The sequence below is a fragment of the Ursus americanus genome, chromosome 5, assembly GCF_024610735.1.
Source record: "Ursus americanus isolate L20-20 chromosome 5, mUrsAme1.1.p, whole genome shotgun sequence".
NCBI lineage: Eukaryota > Metazoa > Chordata > Mammalia > Carnivora > Ursidae > Ursus > Ursus americanus.
The window spans coordinates 36,109,820-36,132,943 of record NC_142131.1 but is presented as its reverse complement, the minus strand read 5'-3'; the positions used below and the strand labels follow the sequence as shown (position 1 = coordinate 36,132,943).

Sequence of the window (23,124 nt, the reverse complement as noted above, 5' to 3'; positions counted from 1 at the left end):
CTCAAATGATGATTATCTCAGAGGTGCACTAATGCTGCCAGGTTTATTTAACTAGGTTATAGCAAGCGAAATCAGTAGAGCTTTATTAATAAGGCAGAAGTTACCAGCTCCTTTTCATTGTGTTGCCTTAGTTGAGTTCACCGCTCTTACTACTTGGATTACTACAGTAACCTCCTGTCTGATCTCCCTGACCATAGTCTGTTTTCTTCTTATCAGTGGTTCTTCAGACCATGGGCCACATTCCATTAGAGCGTTGTGAAATCAGTTTAGTAGGCCAAGGCCAGAATTTTAAAACTTGAACCGGAATAGAAAATAGCAGCGTATCACAGGCTGTCCAACCCTGTTTTGTGAAGCTATTATTTAGTTCCTTCTCTGTGTTTGAGTATACTAGGTTGTTACAACATAAGAGCATTTACCATGGGTGACAGAGTTTGATAGATCTCTGCATATGATCCATTCTCTACGAGTCAGCTAGAGTGATCTACTGTGATACAGATCTGCTTATGTCAATTTATTTATTCATAAACGGCTGTCAACAGCTTGGAAATGTTTAAGTTCCTTACATGCGAGTACCTTTGAGATCTTAAGCTATTTTCCAAACCCTGTCTCCTCTCCATGGTCTCTAGATTACCCCAGTCGGCACCCTAGTGATCTATTTGTAGCTCACTGGACAAGTTGACATTCACACCTTTGCACAAACAGTCCCTCCCCCTGGTTGCCACTTTCCTCCTTCTGTGACTAAGGTCTCCTGTTATTGGTCTAAAATTCAGCTAATGCCACTTTTTTCAGGAAGCCTTTCTGGATTCTCTGTTCCTCCTGGGCTCTACAAGCACCTTATCATTAACTTTGTAATGGTACTTGTTACAAAGTATGAAAATTTTAGTTTATTAGTTTTTCCTGTCTACTAGAACATAAATTTCTTGAAAGCAGGGACAGTGTTTTGTTTACCTAAGAATTCTCAAATAACAGCAGAGAAACTGGTGTCTTCCAGGTCCCCAATATGTTTGTTGATTGACTAATTGTGCTTCCTTGGGTGGCAAATGAGAGATCCTGGTATACATGATGAAAATATTAGGAGTAACTTTGTTTTGTTTTTTAAGTTTAAAATTTGGCCTTTAATTGATATCTAGTGTGTTATTTTTTTATTATAAGGCAAAGGGAAAAAAAAGAGGACCATTTGGAGTCACCGATAGAAAAGCAATGGTTAAATGTGGTTACCCTTTGATATATTATGGTCTTTTGTCTATTAATTTTAACTAGAGTACTATAGTTATGAAACCAGGGCTTTAGTGCCTTTGATATATATATGTGATATATATAATATGTTATATATATCCTTTATATATATATAAGACAGTTCCCTCATGTCTGAAAGCAGCTAGTTGAACAAAGTCTATCTGCAGAGCTGCTTTTGTGGCAGCTGTCCCAGTAAACACATCCCTTGCATTATAGGGTGATAAGTCTTTTGAGCCAAAAGATATGTCAAACCATTAGTTATCAAAGAAGAAGTGACATGTGGGTAGTGAAAATTCCTTTAGATAGATTGCATGTGGATCTGGTATAAATAAAATATATTGTTTCTCTTCAAAGATGGATTTTCTGGGTTTAAGCCATTTTTATTTTACATTTTCCCTCTCATTTCCTGTCTTTTGATCATTTCTTTATGGCTAACAGCTTTGTAAGAGGAGGAAGATGGGGAGTATAGAGGAGAATCAAAATGCAATGCTAAGTTCCTGATATTAAAAAAAATGCCAGTTAAGAATCTGTTTGCCACTCATTATGTGTCAGGTGCTATACTACGGGCTCTGATGTGCGTTATGCATGACCCCATTAAATCCTCACACCTACCCTACAAACCGTAGTTGAGGAGATTAAAGTTTGGCAAGGTAAAGTAAAATGTCACAGTTATGTAATTACTGTTGGTTTGTTCTTCTTTATATTTTAAAGTGGCAAAAATAAGATCAGAGAGAAGATAGAAACGAGGGGTTAAACTAGGAATTTGAGTTTGTCCTTGTATTTGCTTTCTTCAAAACAAACCTGCTTCCTATCCATGGATTACAGAGAGTATAATGGACAATGGATAGGTATACTGTACTTCATAGAGTTTTTGCTTGTTGGGCAGATTTTGCTGTACCATTGAGAAATTAATAAAAATCAATAAATTCATTCATTCATTCATTCATTCATTCATTCATTCATATTTTAGACTCTAGAGACATATGCAAAAGCAGAAAACATTAGAATCAGTGAATTAAGGACCTAGACAAGTAAATAAAAGTTATAGCATTGTAACCAGGGGTATAATTGATACAAACATGCAACAATAAGAGAAAAATAGTACTTAACTCGTCCTGGAGAGATCAGGGAACTTTCTGAAGAGCTGATTTGAACTGAGTACTGAAAGATGAGTAGGGGAGTAACCAAGTGATAGAGAACACTAAGACTTCCTGGATGTTTTCTATCCTCCAGGCTTTAAAGTCTGTTGAGATGACAAGTGACAAGTGAACCTGCTTGATGAAGATTTGATAGGAATCTGATGCTGGGGAATGAAGGAAGGACTAGAAATAAAGAAGTTGACAACTATTCTAAAGTACTGGGTGCCTCATCACTTTTATTTTTTCGGATTGTATTTCTTTCTGTGTTGAATGAGGCATGGTCATAACAATGTCATTTCCCTGAACCTTGGCAGTTCATTACCAGGTAATGGGATAAGGATTGTTCTTCTGTCCTTCATCCCTTCTCAGCTGCTTCTCTACTCTTGATAATAGCATTACTCAGGGCAAAGGAATGTCATTAATTACCATTGAACTTCTTGGAAGTGCCAATTTTAGGGAAAGCCCCAAAAGATCTTTCAGGGTTTTTTTTGTTTTGTTTTGTTTTTTTTATTTGTTTGTTTGTTTGTTTTGTTTGTTTTTTGCACATGTGGAATAATGGGAAAGAGTAAAATCAAGACTAGAATGTGTTTTGCTTTTCCAGCTCTGCCTGGTGCAAGTGCTAGAGAGACCGCAGATGGAAGGAAGCTCACAGATGGAAGCCTGCTGATCTACACAGCTGTTTCTTTGTTGGTATGAAAAACCAGTTGTGGGTGGGAGCAACAGAGGAAGAGACAATATTAGAATGCAATGGCATTTTAATTATACCTACCATAATTCTAATGTTCTGTTCTGTGGTGAATTGTTTGGGGAGTTGTCTTGGAATTAGAATCAAGTCCCGCAAACTTGAATCTATTAAAGTAGTACTGTTTGGAAATATACAGAGAAGCGAGTTTGCAAAAGATTTTCCAGTAATCTTGCTTTGTAATGTTTAGACTTCCTCTGATGACTCTTGGGTTGAGAGGAGAGGGAAGGAAGAAGGCCAAGATTTAAAGTGCTCTATTTCTGCTCCCTAGGGACTTCTACTGGAGACCGTCTTTAACTCCTTGAACTACTTAAACTGTCTCTGAATACTATTACCAGAAGTAACCCTGCTAGCAGTGAATCCAGCTTGCCTGAAAGAGGTACTGTGACTCTAAGCTTGTGCCGCCATCCCAATTTTCCAAGAACCGAGACTTAAGAGCCAATTAAGGAGGCTACTCACCAAGGGTTGTACCAAATTTCATTTCATGAGTTGCTGTGAGCCTTCTGTGTTCCAAGCACAGGATGAGTGAGAGAGACACTGTTCTTACTCTCCTGGAGCTCATTGTCTAGTAGGGAAAACATGTATAAACTAGTGGATTAATTATTTAGTGATAGAACTAACAGATGCAAAGTACCAAGTAGTAAGGGAACATAGAAGAGTGGAACAAGAAATAGATAAAAGGGCAGCTAAGGCTTTTCTGGGCAACTTGAGGCTTGCATACTGAACAGAGTACTATGGGTTAAGAAGAAGGGGAATAGAACTCCTGGTATAGGGAAGAGCATATGTGAAAGCTCTGTGGCTTAAAGGGGAGTGACTTGTTTGAGGGACTAAGAGAAGACCAGTGTGCCCGGAATATAGAGATCTAGGATAGGAGGCAGGGATATGAGCAGGGGTTGGACTGAAGAGAGCCTTGGAAGCCATACTAATGATATTTCACTTGATTCTAAGAGCAATGGGAAAACGAAAGACTTTAAAGAGGCCAGGGACATGCTCCCATGTGAGCATTCTACAAAGGTCCATTTGATGGTCGTGTACAGGTTGCTTTGGAAGGTGGCAAGTCTGGAAGCAGAGGTGGTGGTGATGTAGAGAATCTCACAAATCCAAGAGAGATTTAGGAACCACATGAGCAAGGTTTGGTGACCAGTTAGATGTGAATTATGAAGGAGGAAAGGATTTTAAGGATAACCCCAAGTTACCTCAGTTGAACACATGGGTATTTGGTTGTGTCATTTGCTGACATTAAGACCCAAGAGAAGGACCAGGCTTGGTGACTGGGTACGAGGCAGGAAAACTGAGTTCAAGTTTGGACAGTTGAACTTGGGATGCCCTCTGAGGGACACCCAGGTGATGCAGCAAAATAAAAATGAAGAAGTGAAGGTGCTGAATGACACGAACCTGAATTTGTAATCCCTTTTCTGTCACTTACTGTCCAAGAGACGTTGGGCACATTTTAAAATCTTCTTATGCATCACTTTCTTCATCTGTGAAATGAAGATAACAGTAATACTACTTCCACCAAGTTGTTGTGAAGATTAAGTGAGAATATGCATCACAATAACAGTAGATACTTGGGGATGTGGGTGTGAGATGAGGTGGCGTAGGAAGGGAAGCTGTAGGTGGGCTGAGACGACTTGTCTTTTTTTTATCACTTGAAGTTTTATAACAATATATATGTTATATGTATGCTTAGAAACAAAGCAAATAGTAAAATATGAAAATGTATCAAAAACTAAATTAAAAATATGCACATACAGCACTTGGCATAACATTTGGTGAACAGTCCATGAATGTTGGGTATCTGTAGACATAGGGACCTAGAGGTCAGAGAGAGGTCTGGTCTAGAGGTATACCGTTAGTAGTCCTGGCTGTTCTGATAGTAATGAGAGCAATGGGGAGATGAAGAAATCATCTAGAGAGAGAACATTGAGTAAAAGAGGGCCAAGCGTTGAACTTTGAGGAATGCCAACTGCTAAAGATCAAGTGGAAGAGAATGAGTCAGCAAAGGAACCTTAGAATAGGACAGCCAATAAGGCAGGAAGAAAACTCTGCCCATGTGGGCAAGGCGTGGTTACATTTGGAAGAACACACAAGTGATACGGCATGTTGTTGCATGCTATAATGTGTGGAGAACTACAAAATGTGTCTTGGGTAAATTAAACTGGAGACTTGAGCAGGCTCTTTGGATAATCAGGCAGTAATCTTTGTTGAGAAACTATCTGGTTCTTTATTTTAAATCAAATCTTGGCTTCTGTCCTGAAAATAGAGCCAGTCAGTTGGTCACTTGGAAGTTGAATCCATTATTTCTTATGAGATTCTCTGTTTTCAGGAGGTGTTACTTAAAACTTAGTCAACTTATATAAAATGAAAAAATATCATTGACGTCAGAGAAGAAAACAGAAAAGTATAAAGAAAGGAAATTGCATTCTCTTCATTCAGAGTTCTGGCCAATGTGTAACCTTTAGCTTTTTTCAAGAAAAATTATTTTATTTTCTTGAATTATAATTCCGTAGACACCCATCCCTCTTCCCAATTTTATTTTTTATAAAAACTTGTGTTTTTTATTTGGAAAACGTGATGGTTGTCTGACCTCATAAAAAGGAGATGAGTCTTGGGAGCATGGACGGCTCCCTTGGTTGAGCATCCAACTCAGTTTTGGCTCAGGTCATGATCAGGGTCACGAGGTCGAGCCCCGTGTCGGGTTCTGCACTCAGCGCAGAGTCTGCTTGTGATTCTTTCCTTCTCCCTCTGCCTGTCTCCCCACTCATATGCTCTCTCTCTAAAATAAATAAACAAAATCTTTAAAAAAGAGAGAGATGAGTCTTTTTTATACTATAAATGTATGAAAACTGCTTCATTTCAGATAAGTGGAGAATTTCCAAAGGGTGAGATGGGTTTAATTATATGCCCTGTTTTTTCACTTGTGTAGCATTTTACTTTAAGGCCCTGAAAAAATGGTAGTTTTATTGGGAAATAAAGTAATTAGCCATAAGCATACCACGGAGAGAGTGGAAAATGGGTCGTCATGAATTTGTCGTTTCAGATGGCATTCTGAAGGGCTAGAAGGGCTAGGATTCTGTGCCAAGACAAGTGAGGAAGGAAGAGGAGGGTGCTTTGATCACCCCTCCTACTTTGCAGCCGTCCTAAGGCTTTAGGAGGAGTACATAGGTTAATGTAAGGAAAGCCCTTGGCGCCCAGGAAACTGTCATACATAGAATGGCCGCTACTTTTAAACAGGAGAATTCCCTCAGTAGAATTGTTCATCTGTTCATCTTCATCTGTCCCAAGTTCGTTTAGGAAATGTCGTTCGTTTTCCTTCCTTGTCTTCTCCCAAACTTCAAGATGGTCTTTATAAAAGTTACAGGCATGACCCTCAATCAGCTATGCAAAATGAATTTTTTCTTTTTTTCAAACTCAATCTGATTTTTATTTTGAGAATTTATTCTGCCAGGGTGGGTAGAAATAACCTCTATCAATTTGAAGATTTCTCTTCCCCGTCTACCCACTCCTTTCCCTTGGATTTTATGTCAATGTAGGAATCATACAAGATGCCAAGCTTGTTCTGAAGGGGCATTTGTCCTTCGGTGTGCAGGAAGTGACTGTATTGTCTGTGCTGTGGCTTGACCCTGATCTTCCATCATCATTAGTCCCACTGGGAGGTTATGGTTCTGTCCTTGGTCCCATCTTGTATGATGTCTCCGCTGATTGCATGTGTGCCAGGCTGTGGGACTCCTTCCCCAGGGTGGGGAAGCTATACTTTCTTCCCAGCTTCTACCAGCTATTTGGTCTATACCCGGAGCCACTAAATTCTGTTGCAGATTATTTCTGCTTTTCCACCTGTCACATCCATTGTTTATAGCCCTGGATAGCCAGTTACCTACTTAGTGAAGGAAAAAGGAAGGGCACCACAGGAGAGGGAGGGACCAAATTCCAATATCCCAAATATACTGCCCTGCCCCTTAAGTTATAGACGTATTATTGAAGTTAATGCTTTCAGCCATGGAGCACACTGAGCTGAAATATAGTATTTGAAATGTCTTGCAGAATTTATTGTGTATACCCAACTCAGGAGAAAGACATTTTTAAAGTTCAAGTTTTGTTTTTCTTAGAATGGACTGTGACTGTATATACTGACCTAATTAATTTAAAAATCTCCCGTAAGTAATACAAGAGGGCCCATTACACAGCCTAGTGAGAAGAATCTTGATGTCAAAATCATTATACCTATATCAATAAGGTCTGAAACATTATGCATGGTTTGAAAAAACAAACTTGTTTTCTCTAGTGTTTGTGCTTTGACAGAAGAAAGCCTGAGTCTATGCTTTGGGGCATTATAAGCATTTTTCTTGACTTCTTCTGGACCCAATAATTCTGCCTAATTTAGCAAAAGAAAAAAAAAAAAAAAAAGATGTTTACCCTCAGCCCCTACAGTCTACTCATAAATGTGGCTTTCTATTGCCCTTGGTTACTTCCTGCATTAACAGTAATAGGAAGGGATATAATTCAAAATTTGGTTTTCCAAGGGACAAAGGGATTGGGAAGCATTATTTACCTACTAGACTGGAGCAGACCTTGGTGGCCATCTGGTGTACCATGTTTTTGGGTAATTAACATGCATCCACACTTCTATTTCATTTCTTTCCTGAAGTAAATCTGAAAATGTGTGCTAACAGACTGTCTGTAACACAAAGGAGCCAATGTTAAAAAATGATTATACTCATCTCCTTTCAAAAAACAATGAAAAAAAAAAAAAAAAAGCCCAAACTTTGTTTTGCCACCAAAGGCAGAAGCTACCCTGAGAAGCTGCCAGAGGCTCTGGGTCCCAGACGGAATTTCTTGTTCTCTTTAGTCAGCACATTTGGTGAGCAGTGTTGTAGGCCCAGTATTCCTCCTTCCTTTCCATCAGGCTTGTCATCCATAGCCTTGAGGGGAACATTTACATGATCACATGTTCACGGCCACAGTGGTGCAGCCCCATTCAGGGACTGGATTTTGAATCCGGGATTAGTTCTCACTGGTTCACAGCTTGAGTTTGTTTTTCCAAATGACTTTATCATAACTATAAATTCAAGTGAGTCAACCTGCTGGCTGGTGGCTCAGTGTGTCTGTGTGTTGGCAATATATATATATTCGATTTAATCTGTAAAGAGAAAAAAATTGTTCTTGCTGGCATAAAACCTTCCAGGAGAATTCAACGAATAGGTCACATACACAAGTCTAAACAGTCTCTTTCTGGAAGATTTTATTTTGTAATGTCAGTACAATTACTTCATCCACAAAAGATCTAGATGTATTTCAAGTCAACCTGAACGGAGTAGATAAAAAAACTCAGACTGTCATGGTGAACATAAATGCAAACATTTATTGTATAAATAAAAATCTTCATCTGAAAAAAAGTGCTTAAGGTGTTAAGGGTGAGAATTAAATGAAATTTCATTGTAGAACATGAATCTCACAGCAGGAGCCTTTGAAACAGAACTGATTGCTTTTAAACAAATTGATATTTAATATTTACTTTTAAAAAATGTAGAAAGCTTAACCTGTTTGGGCTGAAAACAAATTGTTTTCTGATTTAAGAACAATTCTAATTTTAGATTTTATCTAGAGTTATATACTCTAGAAAATAAATATTGTAAAGGCATTATTATATTCCCCTTTTACAGACGAGAAAACTGAGGTTTAGAAACATCAAATAGCTTGTGCATGTTTACTTGTTTAGTTAAATCTTAAACTTAAATGTAGCCTCGATTCATTTAGTTCTTCCGTCTCTTTCTTTATTCTACAATTATCCTACCATGATTCTGCTGTTGAGCTAGGTGCCTGTGGTACAAAAATACATAAGACAAAAGACCGTAACAATCACTCTAAAAGTGGTTAGAGTTCACCTAGGTAGAGAGACAAGACAATATAAGAGTCACACAGGTGTGGGGAGCTTTGAGAATAGAGAAGGGAGCCCAAGTTACGTGTGTGTGGGTATATGCATGTGTACCTTTGTACATGTGTGGTGTGTTGGGGGAATGGGGTCTAGGGGTACCAAAATCCAGGGAATTGAAGAATCTTGTAAGTATTTTTTCCAGGCAAAATGAGATATAACTGTTGCATTGTTTTTCTCAGTGGGCTCCCTTTTATCAATTCCAGTGACACCAGACAAAAAGCCAGAGTTGAGGCTAAGTCTGACTTCAGGATGTCTACAACTAGATCTCAGAGTAGCTATGTGTGAGTAGGCTGCGGACATTCCAAATCAAACTCACAGCTCCTAGGGTCATAAACCTTAATTCTCAGGGGTTTTTTTAATGCATAGAAGTGAAAAATAAAAGAAAGTAGAGAGAGGTAAATGAATAGGGTAGGAAATGACCTGTCCAAGTGTAAGACAGCTTAAGTTCAATGAAGCCGGAGTTGGAAGAGGTGGAGTTTGATTTGAACCTTCTCAATTGAGATGATTTATCAGTACTCATCCACACTTGATGACTGTCTAGGTAAGCACACAGCCATTTATCAAATTGTAAAATCAGAAGCTATGGTGTGACCCCTATTAAAGCTACCAAAACAGTAGACCAGAGGGACAAGCACATGGGACAGGGATAGAGGGGAGGTAAAGAAAATAAATAAACACACTGAAAGACAAGGAACCAGAAATGTGCTTGTTAAGAGGAAGCCCTGCACGAGGGGAGTTCAACTCATAGGTAACCACTATCAATGATAGTGTTTAAGATGAAAAAGAATATGGTTCCATCTCTCAGAAGAGTAAGGAGTCTTGATTACCACAGCAGTGGGACCTCTCTGACATTTCTCTAAGGAAAGGGGATCTCAGGAAGATAAAATATGCTGATGGAATTAGACAGGTAGGAACTGGATGCAGTGGGACCATCAAGACCAGAAGAAGGTCAGCAGGAGGAAAAGCTGGTGAGATCTTCAGCAGCCCTAGTCTCTAGGATCCCTGCCACCACCCTATTGCTTCTTTCTCCCAACCTCTGATAAAGAGTACGAGAGACTTTTCTGGTCCCCTGCCCTTTTTATTCCCTTTTTTTCCTCCAAATCTTATAAAGAAGGGAGAAGTTATAAATAAGGTGGAGTGAACAGGGCCCTTTCAGAATTTTTCGGCAAAAGAACCATTTTGTGGGCATGCTAAATTTTCCTAGACCAGTACTTTTAAAATACTGTTTTCCCCCCCTTTCAATCTAAACTGCGTGTACTATGATGAAGTACGATAACTTTCTTCTTTTCTGTAACTGAATACTATGGTGTCCTTAGGAAAGGAAAGAACACAGAGGGCTGTGATCAGAGTCTCTCTGACCTTCTTGGTCGGTTGGGTCTTTTAGAAAACCAGTGTGGAATTCCAAGTGCCAGAGATTTATTGGGGGCAATGCTAATAAAAGATGGAAGGAAGAAGCAGCAAGAGTAAGCAGTGAAAACCTTTAGATCATGATGTGGGTCTGCTACCTATGAAAGGAGGAAGAGAGGAAAGGAGGTTTAGGGAGGAAGGGCTTCAGACTACAGTGCGGCTCTGGAGTCTTGGCCAGGCCAGTGGGTACTGTGGTACACAAATTACCCATAGAGCCATCCCACATTGTCAAGAAGTGGTGCCCTGGTTTCTCTGTTGTGCTGAGATTTGACTAGATATTGCCAAGGAAGAGCCTGACCTTGCCGCCGTTTGTAGCTGATTGGCAAGTTGTTTCTTGAAGGCAGGTGTGGACAGTGCACCTCCTTGCCTGCCACACAGAACTGGGAGCAGGGTGAGGCTGGTCCTGAAGCTACACCCCCGTGGCAACCTCATTCTGATATTGTTATGCATAAAATGCCAGGAAAGAAAGTGTTGGGTCCTTCCCGTTACTGTGAAAGTCCCAAAGAAATCTATCCTGTTTTACAACCATAAGAGAAAAGAATTTTAGAATCTTTTCCTTAAAAGAGGTGATACATTTTACTTCTACATTTAAAACACTCATAATATGGAGAAATTCTTCTGATAAACAATGTTTTAAATCTTTCATGTTGCACAGTTCAACCTATTTCATCTTTCTTTGACTTAATAAAGAAGAAACAGCTGATTTATACTCACCCTATAATAAATGCTTCCCCTTGCTTGCTTTACTCGTTGAGGTTAAAGTGACCAACTGATTTTAATTTTATACAGGGACCTTATTTTTTTGGATACATATATACATAAATATGCATTATAGTATGTATTTTTGTGTATGTGTGATATATGCATATTTATTAATATACATGTACACACACACACATATATATGCGTAAAATTGGTTTATTGCTAAAGCATTGCTAATAGAACTAGTTGCCGTAAGAAAAATTGTGGAAGGCATTAGAAAGTGCAGATGAGTGATTCTGAGTGCTACTTCACTGAAAAACTAAGCTGTGAAAATAAATGCTCCACTAAAAATCAAATCTGGCTTTTAAACCCACTCCGCCATTAATTGGCTGGATGACCCTGGGTATGTCATAAAGCCCTCTATAAAATGAAGAGCTGAAGTTAGATGAAATCTGGGTTTTTTTTCGTGCCCCAATAGTCTGTAATAGTGGCTTCCAAACTGTTCATGCCCTGGTGTTGTAGGATTCTATGGAAGTATTACTGCTTTGGGTAATGGGATGTGTAAAGGGGATTTGAGTAAACTCTAATCCAGGCCTCGTATCATCCATTGCAAATAGCACAACTAGATTTGACTTGTTTTCCATGTGAAATTTCAGTGTCAAATTCCCATTTGAAAACTTCAAATTTTGTAAAGATCTGTCTCTCATAAGAGGCCAGATTAGTTAAGTCAAAGGTAGGTGAGGTAATCAGGGGAAAGCAGTGTGTTTGTTTATTGGCTTAAACCTTTTTATTATCAAATGTGACATCAAGAAAATTGTGTAAAGTTATAGGTGCATTGAAACATTGTCTGTAAAGCAGACACCATACAACTCCATCAAGTCATGAAATAGAACATTACTGAGACTATACTCTGACTTCTCTGTCTTCACTGTGTCACCATGAAATAACTTACGGCCTCTTAAGGTAAATATGACCCTCACTTTTCTAGTACTTTTTTTTTCTTTACATTTTTTTTTTACCACCTATATATGCATTCTTAAAAATTAGATCACTATTTCCTCCTCTTGAACTATATGGAAATAGTATCATGTAATTACTGTTTTATGACTTGCTTTTCCTGCACACACATTTGTAATTTTACCTACATATCTGTAATTCATTCATATCTATTCAATGTAGTATGCCATTGTAAGAACATAAAGTATTTTATAAATCCATTCTACTAAGGGTGGACATGGGGGGTTCTTTCAAAAAGTTGTTAATTATGAGCAGTATTGCCGCGAACATTTTTAAGTGTGAATCTTTGCATACATAACCTAACATATCTTTTAGGTGTGAGAGTGAAATTACTGCATTATAGTGTTTGCATACTTCAGTTTTACCAGGTAATGACAAACATTTTTCTCAAGTTGCCATAACAATTTATACTACTCCCGGTAAAATATCTCCAGATGCTTCTGTCTTTGCCTACATTAAGCACTGTCAGACTTATTCTTTTCCAAACTAATGGGTGAATAATAGTATCTTCTCATGACTTTAATTTTTATTTTTCTAACGTTCAGCATTTTTTCATTGGTTACTGCTGTTTGGGTTTCTTCTTTTGAGAAGTGCCTGGCCAAGTAATTTGTTTATTTTTCTATTGAATTGTCTATGCTTTGCTAATTGAATTATAGGAATTCCTTATATACTGTGGGAAATAGCTTTGTTTTGGTTAATACATGTTTCAAATATTTTAAACTCCATATTTCTTATCTTTATTCTTTCTGTATGATGTCTTGCAATGAACAGAAGTTTTAATTCAAATTGATTAATCTCCTACTCTACTAAAATTAGTGTCTATGTTAAGAAACCCTTCTATAGATCTTCAACCAACTGGGAATGTAGGACATCCACAAAATTCATACCTAACATCATATTGAATGAGGAAAGATGGAATGCCTTCTCCCTAGGAACAAGACTAGGAATAAGACAAGGATATCTGTTTTTGCCGCTTCTATTCAACAGTGTGTTGGAGGTTCTAGTTAGGGAAACTAGGCAAGAAAAAGAAACACAACATTTTTTTTCCCCTACCACTACCAAAGAACGTGAAATTAAGAAAACATTTCCACTCACAACAGCACCAAAATAAATAAATAAATAAATAAATAAATAAATAAATAAATAAATAAATAAATAAATTTCTTAGGAATAGATTTAACAAAAGAAAAACAAGATGTATTACTTTAAAGCTATATTAAAAGAAGTTTAAATAAGACATACATAAATGAAAAGACATTCCATGTGCACGTATCTTAAGACTTAATATTGTTAAGATGGCAATATTTTGTAAAATGATGTACATATTCAATACAATCCCCACCAAAATCCAAGTTGCATTTTTAGCAATAATTGACAAGCTTGTCTTAAAATTGAAATGGAATTGCAAACCTGGAAGAGTCAAACAATCTTGAAACAGAAGAACATGGTTGGAGGCCTCACACTTCGTATTTTCAAAAACTTATTACAATGTTGTAGTAGTCGAGACGGTACTACAGTGCCGTAAGAATAGACATTTAGATCACTGGAATAGAACTGGGAGTGCGGAAATAAATCCTTACATTTATGGTCAGTGGGTTTGCAGCAGGGATATCAAGACCAATTAATATGGAAAGGACTTTTCAACAAGTGGTGCTGGGAACCTGGTATTCACATTCAAAAGAATGTATTTGAATTCCTACCCCACACTATACATAAAAATGAGCTCAAAATAGAGCACAGTTCTACATGTAAGCACTAAAACTATAAAACTCTCAGAAGAAAGCATGAGGGTAAATCTTTGTGACCTTGGGTTACACAGTGGTTTCTTAGCTATGACACCAAAAGCACAAGTGATCAAAAAAAAAAAAAAAAAAAAAAAAAGATATTATATTTCATCAAAATTTTTAAGAAACTTGTGTTTCAAAGGACACTATCATGAAAATGGAAAGACAGCCCACAGAAGGGGAGAAAGCATTTGCAAATTATACATTTGATAAGAAACTTACATCCAGAATACGTAAAAGACTCTTACAACTCAACAGTAAAAAAAAAACCCCAAAAAAACCCAAACAAAAAAAAACAATTTAAATATGAGCAAAGAATCTGAGTAAGATATTTGTCCAAAGAAGATTTATAAGAAGCCAGTAAGCACATGAAAATGTTCCACATTATTAGTCATTAGAAAAAAAGCAAATCAAAACCACCGGGTTGGGGGGGGGATTGCGTCTGGGTGGTTCATTCGGTTAAGTGTCCTACTCTTGATCTTAACTCAGGTCTTTATTGCAGGGTTGTGAATTCAAGCCCCAGGTTGGGCCCTCATGCTAGGCGTGGAGCGTACTTCAAACAAACAACCACAATGACATACCACTTCACAATCACTAAGATGGCTAAAAAAAAAAAAAAAAAAAGATGGACAATAACAAGTGTTGAGGGGTTTATGGAAAAACTGAAACTCTCAGATATTACAGGTAGGATTGTAAAATGGTATAGCCACTATGGAAAACAATTTGATAGTTCTTCCCAAAGTTAAACATAGTGATATCAAGTAACACACCCATTCCACTCATAGGTAATGAAGACAGAGAAATGAAAACATGTACATACAAAAAGTTCTGCATGAATGTTCACTGAAGTATTATTCCTAACAGCCAAAGGGGAAACAACCCAAATCTCCATCAACTAATGAATGAATAAACAAAAGTCATATATCCATACAGTGAAATATTTTTCAGTTATAACAAGAAATGAATTACTGATACATGATTTTTACATTGTGGATGAACCTTGGAAAACATCATGCTGTGTTAAAGAAAACAGTCACAGAAGACCAAATATTTTATGAATCCTTTTAAGTGAGATGTCCAGAGTAATCAAATCACAGAGACAGAAAGTAAATTAGTGGCTGCCAGGGGCTGGAAGGAGGAGAGAGTGGGGTGATGGCTAATGGGTAAAGGGAATTTTGGGGGTGAGGTTTGAAAATACTTTAAAATTGGATGGTGGTGATGGTTGTGCAACTCTGTGAATATACTAAAAGTCACTGACTTGTACACTTCAGAAGAATGGGTTTTGTGCTATGTTATTTACATCTTAATAAGGATGTTATATAGAAAGAGAATATTTCTATACCCCAAAGTTGAAAGGTAATTCTCTTATAATTTCTTCTAAAAGTTTTATAGATTTGCTTTTCATATTTAGTGAATATGATATAAACAAATAGCCTTGGTTAAGCTCATCAAGCATTACTGAGCCCATCAGAGCTATAATGTACCCACTGACTTGTAATCATTATTGTAAGCCACCAAACTCTGCAGCTGTTTATTATCCAGCATTACTGTAGTAAACAAAACAAAACAAAATTCCCTGGTGTTTCTTCTGTTTCTAGTGTACTGGAAGTTTTTATTATAAATGGACTTTGAACTTCATCAAATATTTTATCTTCATTTAGTGAGATGATAATATAATGTCCCCTATTACTCTATTTATGTGGAATTTATGTTGTTTGATTTTTTGCATGTTACAGATTTTGCATTCCTGGATTTAAAAAAAAGAACCATCTTAGTGCTGATGTATTACTATTCCTTTTAGATTTTGCTGGATTTCACTTGCTTAATCTGTCTTTGTATCTTATTTAATTTGTGTATTTATGTTCATGAAAAAGATTGGCTTGCCAGCTTTCTGTATCACATGGTGCTTATCTGGTTTTGTTATCAGTATTATGTCACTCTTTGGAAGAGTTTGGGTAAAACTGGAATTGATCCCCCCTTGAATAGCATTGATAGCATTCTTTAAGGAAAACATGTAGGCATAGATTTTCTTCGAGGAAATATTTATGACTGATTATTCATTTTTTTAAGTTTCTATTTTTTTTTGAGTGAACTTAGATTAAATTTGCCTTTGCATTTGTTCATCTGAGGTTCTATTATTTGGGCAGCCTCAAACCAATTTCAGGGTTTCTGAATACCTTTGATCACATACCCTAGGTCCAGAGTCAGGCTAAGATTGTTCTGAAGCCACACCCCTTCAGAGCTAGAGCTTCTTTCCCTCTTCATGTCCTTTTCCTCTTCAGTTGCACCTGCTGCCAGGACAGCCTTCTCTGTAGTCTACTAGGGTTGAGAAGAGATAGGTCAAGTCTAGGTCTTTTACTCTAACCCTGAGGCAGTAGATCCTGGGGACTCCATATCAGGGGAGAGACGTTCTCTTACAAGTCTTACCACACTGGACAGAGCCGCCTCTGAACTCTCCTGTCTCTATGGCACACCTGGAAGCAGAGTTAAATGCTTGATTTTCAGACAAAAGCAGCTTTTCAAACTTCAACATTCTTATCTTTCAGATTATAGACTTTTAAACAAAAATTGATAAAGAAGTTCCCCTATGTCTTTTTAGATTTGTATTGGGAAACAGAGTGAAGTCAAAATGACACAGGGAAGATGACAAAACTTATGAATATTTTAATAAGAATTAGGCCTATGGTTTCTGATATTCTCTGATAATGATAAATGGAAGACACTTTGGGTTCTTCTTTGTTTTTATTCCTGTGAATTATATGTTCCATAGTCTATTTTCTGACCCATGTATTAACTAAAATATTGAGAATCCCTCCTTTCTAGGACAGATTCTCCTTTCAAACTGGAAATGTGGTTCATGCAGTGAAGAACCATCCCACCAGCTACAATTCCCTGTGAGATCCATTAGAAATTTCTAGAATAATTCTACACATGTTATAAAGGAATAGGGAGGTCTGGGTATATACACCAATCTTTTCTTTCTTTCTTTTTTTAAAAATTAAGTTTGCTGGCAGTGAGAGAAATCAAATCCTTCCCCGCAAAAATTGCTTAAGGCCACTGTGTAGGGCAAAATACTGAGCTGGATAAATTTTTGGGCTATCTGAGAATGGTATTTCTTATTAGAGTCTAGCCAGGTAATCATTTCCAAAGCTGTCATATTTTTCTTCACATAAATACATCTCTTTCTGAGGACTGCTTGTCCTGGCTGCATTTTTTTTGGCTTCTTAGTCTCGACTGTCTATTCATATTTTGCCTTTTCACAAAGAGCTCCTATATGTTTATTCCCTCTACTTGATCGAGGCTTTTCTCGTGTCTTTACAGAAGTAGCTGTGATATTTGGGGTGCATGGTTTGACATTATGAATGAAGAAAGTAAGCCAGTTTAATAAACAGAGTTCCTAATAGTTTTCCAGTGACTTGGGAGTTTCTCCTTCCATCTAACCCCCCAGCCATGCCAAGAGGCACCTCTAAATACAGTGATAACGACTGATACAGCAGTGCCGTAGGGGGCCCATCCATCACACGTGAAGTCAGTTAAGTGCTGCTTCACTTGTGTTAGATGTGGCCTCTGAGACTGGAGTTTGGCTGGGCTCCAAGGCCTCTTTCTGGCTTCTGTCCTGGTGTTTTATATATGATATGCAGGTGTTACTGATATAATTTGTCCAGAAGTTGTATATGATGTCATGCATGCTAACCTAGATTTTCCTGTGGTCAGTATAGTACAAGACAAACCCTAAAAATGGAATCACTGTTAATTACATAATAAAATAACATCTAGAAATAGCTTTATGTGCCTGTTACTGAGATGAGAGCATATGCTTATCTCTGATTTAGATTTGCTTTTGAAAGTTAATTTAGTTTAGAATGAGAGATCAAGGCCAGTATTTAGAAGCAAACATATGACTCTAATTTTAGAATTATGAAGAGAGATGATTCGATGTTTTGTAGATTTTAGGGATAAGGTGTTTGAAAGGACCTAGAGGAGTAGCTTGACTTGAGATGGTCTGATAGGAACAGATGCTATGGATTGAAATTAAGGGTGGGTTTTAAGCACCCTGAATGAAAGTGCGTTTTCCACGGCTATTGTATTGACTTGTGCAATTCACTCCAAGTACTTTGAACATCTACTCTTATTACTTTTCTCTTCCGAAACCAATTTAGGTGGTTGGAACATACCAAATGACCTATTAGTAAAGAAGAGTGATTTCTGGGAATGTAATATGACTGTAAAATAACTTCATTTGGGGATTTTATTATATTTAGGTTTATAATAAGAAAAATGCCAAAGCAAAATAACAACTGACCTAAATATAAATTTTAAGTCCATATCTCCCATGATTTGCATATAACCAAAACAAAAACAAGAGGAGAAAGGGCCTTTGGGATCCTTGGAATTAATAAGATTTGTGACAGTTCCCATCCTGGTTACATAATAACCTTGTTCTTTCCAAAGAGCTGTGAGGAGTCTGGTGAAAAATTCAGGAAGGCTGAATTAAATGAAATGTTCTAGAAAATGAGCCAGGACATCAGACTGGATGTGGATGCTTTCTGTCCCTAAAATATCTCATCTTTGTTTTTACTTCTCTCATTTTTCATCTAGCTTGTAGACAAAAATATTTCTTTATACAAATGGTTTTCTCACTCAAAAAATTTTAGATATTCTCAATTGTAGCAGTAATAATGAAGTTAATAATATATAATATTTATTGAACGTCTTCTCTATACTAAATATTATTAAATATTTTACATACATGATTATGGATCCTCATAACAAATACTAGTATTTTCTTTGTCTTACACATTTGAGAGAACTGAGGTTCAGGGACGTTAACTGCTTTTGTTCAGGTTCATATAGTTCTTCAGTGTAAGATGGGGATTTGAATACTGATCTGATTGGTTCTAATTCTCTGATGCTGTATTCCTTCTCCTAGTGATATATGACATTTTTATAGTGAACAGGTGTGTCACACTATCTCAGTTAACTGTATATCTATTTTGTAGATGCTGTTTCTGTTTTATAATTAAGAGTTAAGAAACCAAAGTTCAGAGAATGGACTGATGTGCTGAAGTCTACTCAAGTAGAAAGAGGCACAGCTTGGACTGAACTTGAGTCTCTGAATCCTCATCCATGTTACTTCCACCGTACAAACTTAGCTTGGCCACAGGACTGCAGATCAGGAGGCAGCATTAGACGCTAATGCAATTTCCAAGTAGTAAAAGTAGCTATTCCTTCAAAACCAGTCAAAACAATTAAAAAGAAGGAACCACTAAGTAAATAAGTACTACTGACCTGTTTCTCCACTTTGTAGTCAGTGGAATCTAATTTAGTTTTTGGCTGTGGTCAAAGAATCACACCAAATGTCTATTTAAGAAAAGTCTTTTCCTCAGAGGCTATATTTCTGTAGCCGTGAATTAGCAAAAAATAAACAAGAACGAAGAGGAGTCCATGGCTCTAAAAAAATTAGAAAGTCCTGGGGTATGGTTTCTAAAACCTGGAATGATCACATCTGAGTTTGGAAAATTAGCTCTTAAGAGTCCGTGGAACAGCTACATAGGTGCATAAGCGTGGAGATTGGTTTTTCCGTTTGAACGAGTGGTGTGGCAGTGAATTCTCTTCTAGAGGATCAGCTCAGATGATCAGTATAGCCATAGATGTTTACTGCAAATTGATGTCTGTTGTATACCAGGTTCCACTTAATGCCGCTGTTGGTAACTGTGTGTGTGTGTGTGTGTGTGTGTGGACAGAAGGGCGGAGGGAAAAAGAGAGGAAATAAACAGAGTGGAGCTATGAAGTAAAAGAGAAGAGAGCATGATCTCTTAAAGAAGATCACATGCATTATTTGCGGTTGATTCTACCTCCTATTTTTATCTCAACTTGCTGAAAATATAAGGCTATTGTTGACCTAGCAACTGTCAAAGTCAATCATCACTTTACTTGATTTTTCTGTAGCTTTTTGAGTTTGTTTATCATCTTTCATCTCTTGATCAGATGCTTTTCCCTTGGTTCTTCTATATCCTATTTCTTCATTTTGTAGTCTCTTTTCCAGGCTACTTTAATCTGTGTATTCCTTAAATGTTCTAGTTTCCCCCCAAATAAATCAGTAATATAAAAAAAAACAACAACCGTGTACCCTTATGACTTAATTAAGTCAAAATATCATTTGTAATAACAACTGTGAATGGAATTAACTCAGCTGTTAAATGACACAGACTCTCATAATATAATGTAACAAAAACATTTGAAAAAAAGAAGGGCAGGGTTGTATTAGGCACATGCTAACAATTAGAATTAGGAATTGACATGCTAGCATAAACAAAGAATTTAAATAGAAATTACTACAAAAAACTCAGAGGGGTATATTTTTATATTGATTGAGGATAAAACATATGCTGAAAATACAACACTTACCACTAACAGATACATCTTTGTGTATTTACTTGCTTATCATATTGACAGACTGCTTGATTAGACTGCAAACTTCACAAGGGTAAGGACATTGGGAGCAATTAATGACAAGTTGCCACACACAATGGAATACCACTCTACTGGAAGATCTTAACTCAGTCTTTGATTATGGAACAAAAACCAAACAAAATAAAAAGAAATATACTGAATAATAAGAAAGGTTTATTACATGTATCTTGAAGGGTATCTCTTGCAGCAGAGAATTAACCATTTTAACGAGTACTCAGTACCTTCTAGCACCCGTGGTTCTTAGTATCAGAGTTGTGGTTTGTCTAATATAATTCTATACAAGAGAAGCTTTTCCTTTTCTCATAACTGCCTCCTCCTGCACAGGCTTTTGAGAGAGATTGAGCATCTGAGAGAGTGTCCCCTGCATCTAGTCATAATCAATCACTGCCAGAAGTGAGTTCTGACCAGAATATTAACTGATTATTTGCTTCATATGCGAGAAAAGGTAAAAACGAATAAGCTTTAAAGTTTAGTGTCTGCATGCTGAAAGCATGTAAGAAAAACTGGTCTGAGACGCTACAAAAACTTAAAAATGAGGGAAAGAAGAGGAACATTTTATTTATTTTTTATTTTTTGTTTTTTTTTTAAATTTTATTATGTTAGTCACCATACAGTACATCATTAGTTTTTGATGTAGAGTTCCATGATTCGTTGTTTGCGTGTAACACCCAGTGCTCATTACAACACGTGCCCTCCTTAATATGGGTATTTTTTATTTTTTATAAAGATTTCATTTATTAATCTGAGAGAGAGAGAGAGAGAGCACAAGAGAGAGCATGAGCTGGGAGAGAGGCGGATGGAGAGGGAGAGGCAGACTCCCTCCTGAGCAGAGTAGGGAGCCCTGTGGGGGCGGGGCTTGATCCCAGGGCCCTGAGATCCTGACCGAGCTGAGGGCAGATGCTTCACTAAATGAGCCACCCGCACGCCCCAAAGAGAACATTTTAAAATCAAACATTAAAATGTGATGGAGAAACGAGAAACCAGAAAAAAATGATAAAGTATTCATGAGGAAATGGTTTCAGTAATCCTCTCAGCACTTGGCTGATTTTGTAAAAGCCCTTTTTTATAAAAATTTTAAGATTTGACATAATTTACACTCATATACTTAAACCCTGCCCAGGAGGAAATATTTGGCATGCTTGACTTGCATGTTCTTTTTAAATGGGTGTAAGACGATTAAAAATTAATTTGATTACCTGAAGCTTTGTTGCATAGATGAAAAAAAAAAGAATGAATTTCATCTCGCATTGGGAATCAGCTATCAAATCATAAAATCATGAGCTCACTCTCTATTAGATGAGAAATCACCTGGACCCTGTCCTTGCTCTGACCAGTTCTTGGATGCCTAAGAGGACACATGCACTAGACCACAGTCACCAGTAACCCCAGGCCCCAAGCAAAGATGAGACTCAGGCTCTTTTCCTTTCAGTACCCCTTTCTCTCTCTCTCTCTCTCTCTCTCTCTCTCTCTCTCTATATATATATATATATATATATATATATATATATATATACACACACACACACATATATATATATATATCTTCAATAAACTCTGCTTTCACTTCAAAAAATTAATTTGATTTAGTTTTGTAATAAAAAAATAGAGAAGGAATAAGACAAACATAAAGTTAGCAGTAAACGTTTAGTATAGATCCTGTGATTCAAGGTAAACAGTACTAGGATAATAACCTAAGATTTTTAAACCATGGAGAATCATATTAATTGGCAATGGTAAATACCAGCACTTTTGTTGGATGATAAATATAATAAACATTGTTCGCAAAGGGAGTTCTGAAATTATGTAGAGAAAAGATTTATGACTCTAAAGAATAACTTTACATAGAAGGGGAGAGGATTTTACAAGGACTTTTTTTAATTACCAAAAAAAAATTGATTCTTATCTGATAGACAGTGAGTTCATAATTTTATGATTTGATACCTTGATCCCCAATCTGAGATGAAATTCATCCTTTTTTTTTCAGTTATGCAACAAAGCTCTATGTATAGCAGTGCTTGGGCTAGGTTTCAATACTATATGAAGTATTGATGACTGCTTTCATGCATTGTGTATCTAAGGGTCTTCAAAAATCTGCCCCGCCTTTGGTCAAAATTACTGTAGGAAATTATAAAATTATTGGTGAGACAGAAAAGTAAACTGTTACTTTTTTAAAAAGAAAATACTAGAAATTGAAATTTTTATTGAGGAAATGACTTTTTAATATGAGACCTTAGCGATGAATTGGAGTTCAAGTGAATAGTGAGAGAAGTCCCTTTCAGAAATGGGGAATAGTGTGTGCAAATGGTCCAGTACAAAAAGGAATTGAGAGGTATTTTCATAAATGTAGGGGAAAGATCAAGAATGCTTTATACCAAATTATTAATACTAATTCCCTTCGGGAAAGGGTACTTTCATTTGCTCTTCTATATAATTAAGTCGTAAGATTGTGGTGAATTCAAGCATTATTCAAAGCAAAGAAATTCAAACTCTGCTCAACACAGGAGTGAAGACAGATGAAAAATGCTACCTGAAGGTCGGTTAATGAAATGTATCCATTTTAGAAGGCCTGATCTAGGGTGCTTCTCAAACATGGTTCTCTAAATTTAACAGGGATGCAAATTATGCTGAATCTAATTAAACTACAGATCCAAATTCAGTAGGTCTAGGCTTTGGGTTGAAGATCTGCATTTT

At 36.9% G+C, this 23,124-nt stretch overlaps 1 long non-coding RNA gene across 1 annotated transcript in view; it reads left to right on the top strand.

Moving 5' to 3' along the window:
* Positions 1-23,124, top strand: part of LOC148110076 (uncharacterized) — a 295,087-nt gene that overhangs the window by 222,462 nt on the left and 49,501 nt on the right. Inside the window, exons 2-3 of the long non-coding RNA XR_015724324.1 lie at positions 2,977-3,065; positions 3,389-3,496. This is a non-coding gene — a long non-coding RNA (uncharacterized LOC148110076). The remainder of the gene's footprint in view (positions 1-2,976; positions 3,066-3,388; positions 3,497-23,124) is intronic.